The sequence below is a fragment of the Miscanthus floridulus genome, chromosome 13, assembly GCF_019320115.1.
Source record: "Miscanthus floridulus cultivar M001 chromosome 13, ASM1932011v1, whole genome shotgun sequence".
NCBI lineage: Eukaryota > Viridiplantae > Streptophyta > Magnoliopsida > Poales > Poaceae > Miscanthus > Miscanthus floridulus.
The window spans coordinates 51,564,026-51,576,895 of NC_089592.1; the positions used below are offsets into that span (position 1 = coordinate 51,564,026).

At 44.6% G+C, this 12,870-nt stretch overlaps 1 long non-coding RNA gene and 1 pseudogene across 1 annotated transcript; one reads left to right on the forward strand and one right to left on the reverse strand.

Annotated features, from left to right (window-relative positions):
- Nucleotides 1–2,523: 2,523 nt before the first annotated feature.
- On the reverse strand, nucleotides 2,524–9,884 carry LOC136501170 (uncharacterized; annotated as a pseudogene).
- Nucleotides 9,885–11,530: 1,646 nt separating this feature from the next.
- On the forward strand, nucleotides 11,531–12,533 carry LOC136499162 (uncharacterized). The gene is made up of 4 exons (XR_010769927.1): nucleotides 11,531–11,570; nucleotides 11,675–11,803; nucleotides 11,897–11,983; nucleotides 12,340–12,533. It is a non-coding gene; the product is annotated as an uncharacterized lncRNA (long non-coding RNA).
- The last annotated feature ends 337 nt before the right edge of the window (nucleotides 12,534–12,870 follow it).

Below are 12,870 nucleotides of genomic sequence, written 5' to 3' on the forward strand. Positions count from 1 at the left end.
AAGATAGTCTCTGAAAACATCCTCTTGGCGTTATTGGAATCTACAGCTCGACATGGTAAAGCTAAAACCCATTTTAAGACATAGTCGACTGCCACCAGGATGTATTCGCACTGTCGAGATTTGGGAAATGGCCCTATGTAATCGATTCCCAGACATCAAAGTGTTCTAACTGGAGGTTAGTGGTGAGTGGCATGGCGTCTCTTGCATTGATATTCCCATGTTTCTAACACGGGATGCACCTCCGTATGAATTCTTTGGTGTCATCGTATATGGTTGGCTAGAAGAATCCACTTTGCCAGATCTTAGCATTAGTGTGGAATACCCCATAATGTCCTCCATATGGTGATGAGTGGCATCTTTCAATCATCTTGGTTGCTTCCTTAGCCGGAACACACAACCTGAGCAGTCCATCAGAGCAAACTCGGAAGAGGTACGGTTCATCCCATAGGTGGAGGCGACTTTCATGAATGAGCTTTCGCTTATTCTCCCCTATTCGTACATAATCTGCAACCATAAAATTAACAATATTTGCATACCAAGGGTCGGATCCTGCGACCTTTAGGAGCATGTCGTCCCACAGAAAATCATTGATGGGCAACTCCTATGGATTCTCGAACTGCATTCTTGACAAGTGATCAGCTATAGAATTTTCTATTCCTTTTTTATCTTTAATTTCTAAATCAAATTCTTGAAGCAAAAGGATCCATCTTATAAGCCTAAGGACTTAGCATCTTTCTTAACAATGAGATATTTAAGAGCAGCATGATCAGTGTAAATAATAACCTTTACTCCTACTAAGTAAGATCTAAACTTATTAATAGCAAAAACAATAGCTATGAGCTCTTTTTTAGTTGTTGCATAATTAAGTTGAGGTCCTGACAGAGTTTTACTAGTATAAGAAATTGCATGATGCTTTCTATCTTTCATTTGACCCAAAATGGCCCCTACAGCATACTCACTAGCATCACACATGATTTCAAAAGGTAGCGATCAATCAGAGGGTTGAATGATTGGTGCAAAGATGAGTGCTTTCTTAAAGATTTAAAAAGCATTTAAACACTCATCATCAAACTCAAAGGGAGCATCCTTGGCTAACAAACTTGTAAGGGGTCTAGCAATATGAGAAAAATCTTTTATAAAAAGGCGATAGAACCCTGCATGACCAAGAAAACTTCGTACCCCTTTGACATTTGTGGGAGGAGGTAGCTATTCTATTACTTCTATCTTTGCACGATCTACCTCAATCCCACTTTTCGAACACCAAGTGTCCAAGAACTATGCCTTCTCTAACCATGAAATGACATTTTCCCAATTAAGGACTAAGTACTTTTTCTCACGTCTTTGCAAAACTTTGTCTAAATTTTCTAAGCAATCGTCGAAAGTTTTTCCATAAATAGAAAAATCATCCATAAAAACTTCTATGATTTCTTCTATCATATCAGAAAATATAGACATCATGCACCTTTGGAACGAAGATGGAGCGTTGCACAATCCGAAAGGCATCCTTCGATAAGCATAAGTTTCATAGGAATAGGTAAAAGTAGTTTTGCTTTGGTCATCAGGATGGATCAGGGATTTGATGATAGCCAGAATACCCATCAAGGAAACAAAAGAAAGAATGCTTTGCAAGCCGTTCCAACATCTCATTGATGAGGAGTAATGGGAAGTGATCTTTCTCTTGTTGCCTTGTTAAGTTTTCGGTAATCAATACACATTCGTCATCCTATGATTGTTCGTTGTGGGATTAATTCATTTTTTTCATTTTTTACAACAGTCATGCCCCCTTTCTTTGGTACAACTTGTACTGGGCTTACCCACTCACTATATGGCACGGGATAGATTATCCCTGCATGCAAAAGCTTTAAAACCTCTTTTTTAGTAACTTCTCTTATCGCATTGTTAAGCCTACATTGAGGCTCCCTAGAAGGTGGATATGCTGGATCTATGGGAATGCGATGGGTGCAAAGGGCAAGACTAATCCCCTTGAGGTCTTCAAGCGAGTAGCCGAAAGCAGAGTGATGCTTTTCTAAAACAGTAAGGAGCCAGAGGGTCTCATCCTCAGAGTTTATCGCTAATAATCACAAGGGACTCCCTATTGTTATTTAGAAAAGCATATTTCAAACCTAAAGGAAGGGGTTTGAGCACAATGGGGGGTTTCCGCAGCTCTTGAGTTTCATCCAAAGGGAAAGGATCTTTCGGTTCTTCTTCATCTTGGATGTAATCCTAGACGTCTTCTTCGAGATCTTTGTCGGAGGCTTCCAGGAGAGATGCTACCATAATCTCCTCCATTGGATCTTGCTCGGGACTCAACTTCGTCTTAATATGTAACGAGCGAGTTATGAGAATAGAAAGGTTTAAGCTTTTCCTAAGTCTTACAGTTATACTCCCCTTTCTTCCTTCATGTAGGAGTTTCTCTATTGGATGCCCTATCAAAAGATCGAACTCTCTAAAATTGAATACATAAAAACTAATATACACCTTGGTTTCGTCTACTTTGATACGTCTACTTTGATAGGGATGAGGTGAAAACTTCCTTCACTAGGAAGGATTTGCCATGAGAGACTTTTTAAGAGTTTGGTTGTTGGACTTAATTGCATGTTTTTCTCCACTGAAGCACAGTTCATACCTGTGTAAACTTGTAACAAAATTGAAACACTGAGTTCCATCAAAGTAAAACTTGGGAATCAATCAATGTTTTTTCAGCTTGTCTTAAATTTGGCTTGTTCGGCTTGTTTTTTCAGCCGGAACAGTGTTTTTCTCTCACAACAATTCAGCCGGAACAGTGTTTTTCAGCCAGTTTCAGCCAAAGTTCAGACCAGCGAACGGGGCCAAAGAAGCAATGAACAAACCATCACAACTAATTAAAAGTAGTAGCAAAACCCTGTACCTATTAAAGTGTGTTTCTAAATATATGACTTCTCCTTTCTTCAGTCTAGCAGAAGTATACAGAGACTTTTTCAATATATGACTTCTCCTTTCTAAATATATGACTTCTCCTTTCTTCAGTCTAGCAGAAGTATCTGCCACAATGCTTATACTATATTTTAACCTGAAGAATGCAAAATGTCATATCATAAGCATCCTAAAACTAAACAAGAGAACTACAAGAGAACACTTCCAACAAGTAGACGAAGAGCCTATTGCGTCAAGAGCTAGTACAAATGGCAATACTGGTGACGGATAGGGGACAATCGTAGTGAACTACAAATGAGATCTCAGAATGCAGGTCAGGAAGGTACCATGGCTCATTGCACAGATTGTACTGTATAGTCACTTCACGGACAAATCTTTGTTGACACAGTGCATTCTGTAATAAACCATGTTGGAAAATTCTTAGTTTAGAGTAGAGAAAAGTTTGCTGGTCACGAAACCTAAAACAGACAAAGAAACATTGATCCAATTGGGAATGAAACTGTGAGAGAAAAATAAAGGAAATCAAAAGAAAATTACGGAAGCTGCAGCTCTTGTCGTCATTGTACGCTCAACTGCAACTGGGGTGAGAGTAGGCTCCACAGCTGATGTGTGGCTAAGACGTGGCTCAAGATCAATGGTGCCACCACCTTTCTGAAAAAGCATGTAAAAGATGCTAAGCAAACATTCCTTGAAATAGGACTAGTAAAATGTCTCTAAAGGTAACCGCATCAAGAGTGTACAATAAAAACAGGAGGCATGGTAATCTTCTATACTGCCTGCATCCTTCATACCTTGACAATGAAGCAGCGTTCAATCCGAAAGCTACAACCAATCCCAGCACCCCAAGCACGTGAGCGCACATTGTTCCTCAGTGTTGAAGTATAACCTGGGGCAAATACCAAGTTTTATGAGTAAGTTCATTCCAACCAAGTTTGACTGAACTGTCACGAAATGCATGGAAACTTACTCTCTTGTGGTGGTAGAACACGAATAGTTCTCTTGAATGGCAGATGGTGGAGGGGAGGATGTAGGGGAGCAGTACCCAGTATGCATTAGCACTAAAAGAAACACACATTAGTACATAGGAAAATTTTCTGAACTATTTAGAAGCTTGCAACAGTAAACAGGAATCTACCAGCCACAAGATCTGAATCATTTGTATAAACATCTGTTCCCCAAAGCTGAGCACCTTTTACCTGCACAACAGTGATCTTGACAAATGAATAAAGGAGATAAACGAGTTGAGTGCAAGCTTGGAGGATAAAATTTCAGAAAAGTGCAAGATAAATGGAAACATGATGGTATGCTAGGTGCAGCCGTGAGGCAAGTACCATGCATGTGTCCATAACTAATAACAACCAAGTGAAGCCTAAACCCTAAACCCTAAATCCTAAACCCTAAACCAAGCATGTGTCCACTAGTAGTACACATAACAGAATTGCTGACAGAGCTTCAGTCTCAACATGGAGAACTGAGGTATCCGAAGTGACTAAAACAGAGATTGTCTCCAAATCTGTTCACTAACCTGACGATTAGTCGAAGTAACAAATTCTGCAGGTATTCGAATTTCAAGAGTAGGACCATGTTGTAGACTTTCAGCATTTGTAGCATCCTGAGTTACATCAAACTCTTTCCATGATTTCAGAAGCTCCTGCATGCACTCCCCGGCTTTATAAACAATGGCAGACACCTCAGACTTACCTGCAATGAAGAGAAGGCTGTAAAGTTTACAGAGGTACCCCATAAACAATTTCTTTTTTCTCGAACACGCAGGAGAGCTGCATATCTTTTATATCAAGAAGAAAAAAAAGGGGTATGAGAAAACCCCAAAACAACAAAGATAACACCTCAACGCACCCCAACACACAGCCACAACAAAGCCCACACAAACTATCAAACAAAAATTCCCAAACACACACTGAGACAACAAACCCACACACCCACTCACAAACTAGGGTGAACGACCAACGAACCAAGCAATTAGGCAACACCAAGTATCCGTTCAGTCAACAAGGCTATGCCCTTCACACCCGCAAGACCCCATAACTTTGCTTCTTCGTGGACTGAAGCTAGGATACCCTGAACCCCATAAACAATTCCATGCACATTGCAACAGGAAACTCATCATTTATACAGACAGTGGACCTGACATAGAAAGCATGCATGAATCAGCATTAGGAAGGTTATGAGCCTTAGCAAGGTTAATAGGATTAGGGGGAAAAACACTAAGATAGCAGGGTAAAGACCGCCCCCACGGTATTGTATGGAAGAAGAAACCTCAGCTTTCAATCGATCAAGAAACCTCCCAATCCCTGACAGTGAAGATCCGATAGCGGCCCCTCCATACCCAAGGCCAGTGGCCACAGCCACCCACCTAGTTCGGCGCCCTGCCACTACCCCCTGGTAGGACCACATGCTCACACAGGCTGACTGCCACCGATACGTTAAGCTGGTGCCCAGCCACTATTTTGTGTTGCCAGCAAGGGATGTTTTTTAGCCAGCCCTGAAATTCACTCCCACAGGAAGTTGAACCCAGGTGCATGAGGTGCTACTCAGGAGTCACGACCACTAGGCTATGAACCCTTACGCTACTAGGATTAGGAAGGTTATCAGTATTATGAAAGTTATCTTTATGAGCCCAAATTATCCTAGTGCTGTGGAGCTAGCTGTTGGCAGGCAGCAACAGGAAACATAGAAAGCCTGTCATATGGTTGCAGAAAGTAGCGGTTGGTTATGCGGCTGGTTTTAGTGGGGCAGTGGTGTTTGATGGCAATAAATTGATGCCGCAGGCAGCAGCATAGGAGGGCAGGTGGCACACCGTTAAAAATGGAGGGTGAGTGCAGCTAAAGTACAGGAGGGCAACTGTGGAGGGGCAGAGATCAGCTGCAGAGGAATCAGTGGCAGATGGACTTCAAGGGTAGGGGCAGCAGCAATTTGACAGTTGGTGCAAGCACTTGATGCAGGTAACAAACAAAGCTGAGGCAGTGGGGCAGAAGGATAACACGCAGAGGCATCATCCGATTTGTTGGGATCAGGAGGGCCATTGTGGTTGCTGGTGGTGGCAATTTGAAGGCTTCTGGGCAAAGGCAGCAAATGAATAGCAGCTGCAGGGGTGAAGTGAGCACAGGCAATGAGCAGCAGCAACAGATACAGTGAAAGCACTGGCACTGGAAACTTGTTACGGATGGGAGGCAATATACAATGTCACTCTAATACCAAAGATTATGCAACCAGATGAATACAGTGACAGGGGGACTGATCACTCTCTAATCTTCAGGCTTCTCCTGTCGAAAAGATGCTCTGATCATAGCAGATTGTGGGGAAAGCCCTATAACAGATTCTCTTGATTCCTTCCTGTACCTTGGATGCATGGCCTGTCTTTGTAGTTTTAGAAAGTGGAATACAGCAACAATCCGAGCGGGTTTTCAAACGTGGCGTCACTGTCGCCACATCCTCCTGGCGTATGGCGTCGCCTCGCGGTCGAAGTCGTCGCCTAGTCGTCCTTCTCGCTGAGGCGGACGCCGCGGGACTAAAAAGACGCGGGGAAAGAGCGGCGCCGCGCGCTCGAGCGGGCGGGAAAAGAGCGGCGCAATGCCCTCGCGCGGGAAAAGCAGCAGCGCCGCGCCTACACCTCCCGCCAAAGGCTCCCAATCCCCATCGCGTCTGAGAGAGTGAGAGGGAAAGTAAGGAGAGAGGAAGAGAGGAGAGGGCGGCGACGCACCTCAAATCCGGCGGCGCAGGCGACTGCCCCGCGCAAGACCGTCCCGTCCGCGCGACTCTGCTCCGCACAGTGGCTGCTCCATTGGACCGCGAGACTTCGACAATCCGCTCCGTCCGCGACTCCGGCCCCGTCCGCGACCAAATCCCGCTCCATCCGCCGCGAGCCGCGACCGACTCCGGCGCCATCCGCTTCCGCTGCGTGCGTCTCCGACTCGGGGACGGGGACGGGGACGGGGGGAAAGTATGGCGGCGCGCGGTGAGGTGGTGATGGAAAGCGGCGCCGGGATTGGGAAAGCGCGCGCGGAAGGCGGGGCGTGATGAGATGGAGGCACAGGCGGCGGAGGCGGAGACGAGAATGGAACGAGTAGTTGTGCCTTTTGCCTTCGGTTTCGATTTCTTCTCTTTTTGCTATTTTGCCCTCTTCTTTCCTCTGATTTCGTATCTTAACCTTTGTGATTGCATTACATTTACATACAATTATACTCCGTAATAAAATTGGAGTTAAATTGGACCGTAACATGCTCTTTTGCCATAGTTTTCACTTACTTTTTCAAATCACGGTACACAACGCTCACGTATATACATAGACAATCATAAAGAAAAGAGAGTTCAGATCATCAAAAGATATTTCACTATCCATATTTAATCTGATTACAAAGTATTTCTGTTACATAATTATATTAATGAATCACACATGTTGAAACTTGTTAGGGGCTGTATGGCACATGGAAGAAGATAACTGGAAACAGGAGGATCACTGCTACATAGGCAGCAGAAAGGTATGTATAAGTGTATGTTTGTACTGTCCTATGGAAGGTTAGAGTATGTGTATGGCGTCGCCTCGCCGCGCGTCCTAACTCGCCTAGGTGTCTGGAAGGGGGTGGAGCGCCTTAAAAACTAACCTTGCTAGCATCCACGTCAACAGGTTGTGGGACCTCGGGTGAACTAGTTAGTAAGTTCAAGAATATGCAACTGCAGATAATAGTTTGGGGACCCAAATGACATCCGCAGATAAAATTGAGGTACCACTGCTGCGTATTACTCTTTTCAGAAACTGGACAGCAGACCACATCCAACTTCCCTAACACTAAACAACCTTCCTAAAACTAGGAATGGAAATCAGCAGTGGCTGATGGGGTGGTCAGCAAAGTTGGTGGAGCCAACAGGCATCCGATGTGGTACAGATGGCCTCTTATCATCACAAGGCTCCACACGTTGAATTTTGGCAAATCTACCATCATGTTCAAAAGAACCATGGAAATCACTGCCACTGGACTGAATAACTTTCCCAGGACTCGAATACAAGCTGCTGTCATCCAAAGGACGTTTTGTCGGTGTGGAGTGGCTACACTCCTCACTCATTTTCCTCCAAAGTGCAAACTAATTCTTCAGTACAAGCAAAAGATAAACCGGATCCAATAGGAAGAAGTTCAATATGATGTGATTTACTGCAAGAAAAAGATTGGATCAGGACAGGATACATCAGTTACTTAGTTTTTTTTTATAAAATGTAGTCAAGAAATTTCAGAAAATCACACATCTGACTAGTAATCATGGTGAAGCGATGAAACATAACCCTAGTCTGTCAAGGGAATATAGCCCTGTATTTGAAGTAGTAATCCTTAGGCCTGAAACTCTAAATTGACCCAATCAAATCATGTTAAGGGGTTAGTTTAATTAGCCCTGGTAGGATCAGGGGTCATTTTCTATTTTTCAGGGGGCTACTGTTTTCTTTCATAGTCTGAACCTCTCTATTCTCCTAGAGAGAGAGAGAGAGAGTGGTTTTTGTAAGGGGCCGTTTCTTCTTTCTCTCTTAATACAATGATACGCAACTCTACTACATGTTCAAGAATAAAAAAAAGCAAACCAAAACCACACATTTACAGTTAGTAGACCAAAGAAAAACTATTCCGCATATGTAAATTTAAATAGAGCAATCTACTTATATTGACCAGAACCCAGGGAATAAAATGGCATAGAAAGCATGTATTTGGTAAAATTCAAGGAGATCAGTCCACAGGGTTGTTTATAGCTTGAAATATACACAGAAAATGATTGTAACATGAACTTGTAGAAACAGAACAAAATATGTATCACAGAGGCATGCCCGCAGGAGAAACGAAAAGAGGGTAAGCCTTCTTGCATATCTTGTCTTAAACATCATATATATTTAAAAATGGATGCAGTACAAAGTTTCACTCCTCAGGTGAAAAACAATCCCCTTCCTACAAAACAGACAACACTCAAAGAAAATATTGACATTCTGTGATAAAAGTTGGCCTTTTTTTCTAAAAAAATGGATTCCGAAGCATATTTGACATAGATATGAAAATGTAGTTAGTGTATTCATTTAGATGTAAGCTCAAATGGGTAAAAATGGGACAGATTCAAACTTGACCCAAATTTGAACTGATTTAGGGTCAATTAAGGTTTTGAACTGAAATAATCTGGTAACTGACTAGTTATGAAATTTAGGCGTCCATCCCATCGACCATTCTAGTTTGATAATGGAATGGAACATTCCAGCATGGCGTTTATGGCCTTCCTACAAGTACCACCTGCTGAGATCACAGTAGCAAACCATGGCAAAAGAAACCCTAGGTACCCAACCCAACAAGCTCAAAGCTTGAAAGGTTTCCTCTACATACAAGCAAATCATCAAGCTTGGGAAGTACTGTAGTGTGTAATATTGGTGACCTCATCCATTTCTATTTTTCCCCCCAACGCGATTTCAGGCAGACCCAGTAGAGGACATGGTACACATGTACACCCGATATCTTTTTAAGAAAAAAATCGAAGCTAGTAGTAGACACAATACATGTATACACTTGCAGGTAAGATCAGATCCGATTGCATATAACCAAATAGTTCAAGTTAGGGTTTGGGTGCTCGGTTTCCAACAGCAGGAATGGAAGAGAAGGGGCGGCCATACCTGGTAAGTGCTCGTCGCCAGCGAAGGGCCCGACCAAGACCTGGGCACCTGGCGTAGAGAGGCTGCGCCGCGGCGGCCTGATCGTCGCCGACCAAGAGAAGAGAGAGAGAGAGAGAGAGAGAGAGAGCACGCCGTGAACCCGCGGGCGCGAGCTATCGCAACTAGCAGTCGACCCATACATGCGGTCTATTCGGCCCGTTCGCGCGGCTCCTCCGCCGCCCGCGCCTCGCGCATACGAACGCGGGCGCGAGCTATCGCAACTAGCAGCCGACCAAGAGAGAGAGAGCACGCCGTGAACCCGTGAGAGTGGCAGCGGCAATAATAGCCGAGTAGGCTGGGGAGCGCACCAGCAGGGGCCCTCTCCTGGGACATGGGCCGTTGCTTTTCCAAACATCTTTTTCTTTTTATTAGTTTTATTTATCTCTATCTCTATCTCTACATCTATGATACACCACTTCAAATTATCCTACAGCCACCAAATAAATCTCACATCTACAGTCATGACCTAAACTACGTCCGTCCCACAAAACGCACGCAAAAACAAACAACATTAAAAATATACGTACCAGATTAACTCTCAGTCATTCTGTCTCCTTGCTCAACCGCATTCGACGGCCTTTGGATCTCCCACCCCCGATCTCCCCACTTCACCGCTCCACCCCCACCCACGCGCGCAGACGCCGGTCCCGATCCACGCCGCCGCTTCTGCAGTCGTTGGGGTTGGTAGTGGACGGGTAGTACTCGCAGTAGTGCATGGCGGCGGGAGCGGCGTACGGCGGCGGCGGTTGGTAGCTCTGTAGCTGTACTCGAACGACAGACTTGCTCCCTCCTTCCGTTCCAGTACGCGGCGGCGTCGCGCGAGAGGCCCGCCGGAGCCGCCGGATCCGTAGTTGCCGGCGCCGGCGTGCAGGGTCCGCAGCCCGACGACGTCGGCGTGGCCCTCCTTCTAGCGCAGGTGGGTGGTGAGGACATGCCGTAACTGGATCTCGCCGGCCGCTGTGAGGACAAAGCCGCCGCCGCCGCCGCAAGGCTAGCAGCCGCCACTCGGGCGCGCCATCAGCCACCGCTCGAGAGGCCGCGAGGCCAGCAGCCGCAGCTCGTGAGGCCGCGATTGCGTGCTGCAGGGAGCCGCGGAGTGGTGTGCATCACCTCCGGCGGCACTACGGTGCCCCTGGAGCAGCGGTGTGTGCGCTTCATCGACAATTTAGGCTCCGGCCAGCGCAGTGCCGCCTCCACCGAGTACGCAGACAAATCACGCACTCATCTGCTTTTTACTGCTCTGCTTGCTCATGCTGTTACGGAGCTGGTTCGTTCATCTTTTGGTTCAATGGAGATCGGTTCAATGCAGGTATTTTCTCAAGGCCGGCTACCCTGTCATCTTCATCCATTGCCGGTGCAAGTCCTCCGAACCAGACAATTTTTGTTCAGTATAGTTGGGGTGGAACTGAACTTGCTGCATGCTCAAAATTTTAACTGAAATTGCCGGTATAGTTCTGTTTGGTGTAGCTAGGCTCGGCTTGTGAAGCCCTCAAAGCCAAATGTCACAGGATGTTCGGTGTAGTTAGGTGCAAGTTGTTTTTGTTCAGTTCTGAATGCCAAATAAGACAAGTTGTGAGTGACACCTACCTCTTTGCAGTGGGAGCAAGCAGCCTTACTGTAGGTTTCTTCCAGAGGATTACTTTCTCGATCTTTTTGAGCTCGGTGAAAACTCGGAGATCCAAGGTTTGGACTGTAATCCTGAATTATGCATGTCATGCAAACTGACCCAAAATCTGACTGGTCTGGCGACTCCCTGTATGGTTTTATGTTACCTGCCTTCTTAGTTTATCTCCTCGCCTTGAATGTTCAATCTTCACACCTCATTCCTTTACAAGTAATTACATGTAATGTTCTAATCACTATATGCATTCTTCTTTTGAAACACCTGTTTGTATCCTTGTTATGCATCTCAGTTCCACAGTCTCATTCCTCGGTGGTCAAGGCAGCAATTAGCAATTACGGGAAGGTATATATATATATGTGCCTCTTGTATGTCGTCTTTCTCTTGTGAAGCATTAGTTGCAACCAGATTGATATGGTACCATGGCTGTCTTGTATTCACTATCACAGGCAACCAGATTGAACGGGTACGACGCGGCGGCGCACCTGACGGAGGAGACATTCTGCATCATCGGCATCCAACAGGAAAGTGCACCAAGAATATAGTGTATAAAGATGTCCTGCAATGGTGACAAGGTGGTAAGTAATGTCCTATATGCTTTTATGTTCTCTTCATCTCATGATATTTGACTTGAGAGACAGTGACGAGCAGCATGTATGGCTATACGACAGAGATACTCGAAGGTCTTCAAGTGGGTTATGGTGCTATTCAAAAGTGATATACATTAATACCGGCTCTTGTTTAGCTGGAACTGAGAGGTGAATTTTTCATTGTTTAATTCTGTTTTTTTTCACATTATTTGATACTCCTTTCTCATGGAGTGATTTTTTTTATTCCTCACACTTTCGTGGGTATTGAAAATTGATTCCTCATCAGCAAGAGTAGTATGGATTTTTAGTCCATTTCAGTTGACTCATACATATTATTGCTTCACTGTAGATCAACTTTATTAGTGTTTTTTGCTGCTCTGGTTAGGCGTGAAGATTTGGGAATTGTTGCAGTGACCATACCATCTGAACAATTTTATGCCATGGCATGATATATGATTTTCATCTGTTCATAATATAAAATTCTCGTAAATATTATTAGCTCAAATTTTTGTAAATATTATTAGTATTGTCGACGCCCTTCGTGGAGGCGAGGAGGAAGCCTGTGGTGCCTGCTGTCAGCGTCCCGATCACCCAATCGCCCGCGCCCACGCCCTTCGCGGAGTCGAGGAGGAAGCCATGGTGCCTGCTGTCAGCGTCCCGATCGCCCTTGATCACCTGCGCTCACGCCCTTGGTGGAGGCGAGGAGGAAGCCGTGGTGCAAAAGTGTTTTCTGGATTATATACATGCTCAAATACAATTATATAAAAGTTAAACTATGAAAAAAAACATTGGTTGTTTTCACGTGCATTCCTAAAATAAAACCGTGGCTGTTAGCACTGGGCGTTATACTAGTTCTTCCTAATTTTTCTTTTCATAGAACACTAGCAACGTGGATGAGTTCCGTTCCATTTCCTACAATTTTTCTGCCTGTCTCCGTTTTTTTTTACAGATAAATACGAAAATGATACAGTAAAGGCAATGAGGTGTTTTCCGTCCGTTTAGGTAGGATAGATCATTATTCATCATGTATTTACGAAATTTAGGACAAATTTTAG